This window comes from Sinohyriopsis cumingii, chromosome 10 (assembly GCF_028554795.1).
Source record: "Sinohyriopsis cumingii isolate HCF-2022 chromosome 10, ASM2855479v2, whole genome shotgun sequence".
Taxonomy (NCBI): domain Eukaryota; kingdom Metazoa; phylum Mollusca; class Bivalvia; order Unionida; family Unionidae; genus Sinohyriopsis; species Sinohyriopsis cumingii.
In genome coordinates this window covers 6,444,566-6,448,168 of record NC_142970.1, presented here as the reverse complement: position 1 = coordinate 6,448,168, position 3,603 = coordinate 6,444,566, and positions in this window count along the sequence as shown.

Here is a 3,603-nt window from a genome sequence, read left to right as displayed (position 1 = left end):
TCATCCGATAAGGGTGATATAGAGTGGTTTGTTTATGAACAAACTCCCTACAATGCGGAATTTGGCTTAATTATTAAACCAGATTATATCGCTGAACATATTAAAATCATTAATCAAGAACATAAAACACAACTACAACGACAACGGCAGAGTTTTCAAGAACATATTCTTGATTTATCATTAAAAGTCTCAGTTATCAAACAAATAGAAATATTAAATCAAATTGCATATGACATGGAATTGTTTAACCTGCGACTTATTCAAGGGGTGTTAGCTGCCCAAGATGGTTCTGCCAGAGTAGATTTTGCAAATAGGTATAAAAATACGCGTAGATGATATTCAAACATTTAAATTTCCCGGGTATATCCCCCCCCCAACGAACTCAAAAAGTCAGTCAGTGATATCATTGATGAGTTCTTTGATGACATACTCGCACAGCACAAAAAAAAAAACACTACCGGAGCCAACTATTCTCAGGCACAACAATAGCCCAACCGGAGAAGGCCGGCATGTGTCTCCGGGCATCGTAAATATAACCGAAGTGGTCGCAGTCAATCTTGTGTGTGATGTCATCGATGGCAGCTACAGCACGGACACAACAGTATCAAATCAGGCCCAGCAAGGATTTGTTCTTTATTCATTCACCCCGAAAGACCCACCTGGATATCAGATTGTGCAAGAGCCGGTCAATCAGGTTTATCTGCGGTTTTATAATCCACTGTTATCAAGAATAAATTTCAAACTAACAGACCAATCTAACCACCTCCTGGATTTAAGAAATGAAACTTTACATATTAATCTACTTGTGAAATCCTAGAGATTTTCAATCTTCAAAAAAAATTCCTGACAGTCAGGGTGTTTTACTATCGCTCAGAATTATAAGAAATTTATTTTTTACTGAAAAAACTGTCAAATCTCTCAATTCTGCAGGGTAATATGCCTGACAGAATCATGAAAATTGTCCGATTTTATTGCAAAAAAGGGTATTTTACCCTCCTGAAATCAACAAATATCGTCCGATTTTATTGCAAAAAAGGGTAATATACCTGAAAAATCAACAAAAATGTTGATTTTCCCAGCAATAAAAAATCTCCTTAATAGCAATAATATTGATTATCTGACAGGGATTTTTTACTGAAAAATAGTCCGATTTGTTAATTCTGCAGGGTAATATACCTGTCAGAGTCATGAAAATCGTCCGATTTGTTAATTCTGCAGGGTAATATACCTGACAAAATCATGAAAATCGTCTGATTTGTTAATTCCGTAGGGTAATATGCCTGACAGAATCATGAAAATCGTCCGATTTGCTAAATCTGCACAAATTCAGTAAAAAATATACCTGTGAAGAATGTTATTCCTGACAGACCCTGATTCCTAATTAATCAAACGAGTATCATATGTGTACCATCACGTGAAGGTTTTTATTCACGACAAGCAAGCACTTGAAAAATATATCAGGGAGGTGTTTATGCAGTCCCCGGTCAGCACAGTTGATTTGGTTATTGATGTATTCGGTAATGAAGACTTTTTATTAACACAGTAACAGCTAGATGAACTGTGGCAAAAACGTATTTGTGTGATCACATATGACACAGATCAGATTTTAAATTACGCGCACTCCTGCATTACATTTAGTCAGCTTAAGGAAATAATATTTAACCCTGCGGATCCAGACGAGGATGCAGATGATACAAGTGAAAATAACTTACCGGATTGATGTAGGTCAGATTGACATTGGTAAAAAAAAATATGGGTAAAAAATAAAACAAATTCTGTCAGTACGAGACTGACTCTACTTTCGATTTCATTTCCACGTACCTGACTTCATTTCCCAGTAATTTCATCAAGGGGATCTAACTCACGATCTGATAAAATTTTCTCAACTGTCTTGCACGCGTATTAATTGCTTTCCTGGCTTTGTATTCTTCGGATAACGCTGACATGATTTTTTCGATTGCGCGGCAGAGAGGGGCAAATTCATCTAGTTGCTGTTCTTGTATTGTAGCTAGTGATTTATACAACGCTGTTTGCATTCTCTTTGTAAATTTATACTGAGCAGGTAAAATATACCGACCTTCCAATTTAGCCTCATATAGTGCTTCAAAATCAGACATGATATTTTTCATGATTTAATTCATCAGATATATTAATTTTGTTTTCTTGTCATTTTTTAATAGCAGCAATTACTTCATTGATATTTTCGTAATTCATATTTATATAATTATATTTTAAAAGAAAAAATAAACAATTGCCTTGATGAGCGGTTATCAATCATGGGTGGGTCTTGCACTGGCCGGTGTGTCTCCACGACGGTCCTTTCAGACATTTTATCTTGAAAATTTTATCTTGAAGATTTTATCTTGAAGATTTTTGTCTTACAGATCGTTTCTTGTCGATTCTCGGCATCTCTTCGTGACCGTTTCTTTTTGGCCGCATTCATTCTGAATGTTTTGTTTTTGTGGGACCCATGTGACGTACAGCTTTCTCAATCCAAGGCAACTGTTTATTTTTGGGGGCCGTATTCACAAACATACCTCCAGCGAATTCTTTAAGCGAAAGCGAGGCGAAATGTTAGAGTATTCAGAAGGCTGTCTGTGTATTTTTCATGTACAGACCCCCCCCCCCCGATTAATTCCCAGGGGTGATAAAACGTCACCTCCACGATTTAACGTGGAGGAGGATATGTACCTGAAGGGCCTTTGCTGGGGCCCCCACTTATAAAATCCATAATATCGGCACCGTCGACATATGTCCGTGACGAGATTCGATCTGAAGGCAGCGATAAGTCAGGGACGAAAGTCGGCTGAGCTAACCACTACGCTACGGTCGCATCTGAGGATATAAGATTTAAAAAAAACATCATATAGGTAACTATTGACAGAGCTTGGCAGCTGAATTCTGTTCTGAACTAGATTTTAAGTTCTGACTTAGATTTTGTGAAAATGACATTTACCTGTACTGACAATTGTTGATTTTATCAAACGCGGAAGTGTTAATGCGAAAATAGACTGCTGCAAGTGTGTATGCACAATAAGACGGTTACAATTGGCTGTGAAAAACTGTATACAGTTCTGCCCGCCGCTGGATAATGCACCTTTACAGGTGTTGTGCAATCTCGTTGATAAAACATCATTTACCTGGACTGACAATCAAACGCAGGTAAAAATAGACTGCTGCTAGTGTGCATACAATTGACTGTGTAAAAAAAAAACTATATAAAGTTCTGCTCGCTGGATAATATATTTACAGGTAATGACCTTGACTCATCAAGGGGATACCTGCATCTTTGACTTTTACACAGCCGCTGCAGAGTTATCTCCGTTATCTGCATCTACATAACGAAATAAAATCCAGCTATCAAACCGGTATGAAAACGTTGATTTGGTTATATTTTCTGCAACACGTTGCACTGACATCGGGTGAATATCAAAATACCTGCTAGCCGCGTACATTGACTTAAATATTTTCTCTTCACGGGTACTTATGTTGAAAGATCTGACAACTTTCCTTGTAACGCTCTTAAATTTACCAGTACCTCCTCGTGCAAATTTTCGCTCTGTGAGATGGCTTGTAGGTTAGATAAATTATTGTTAAATTTAT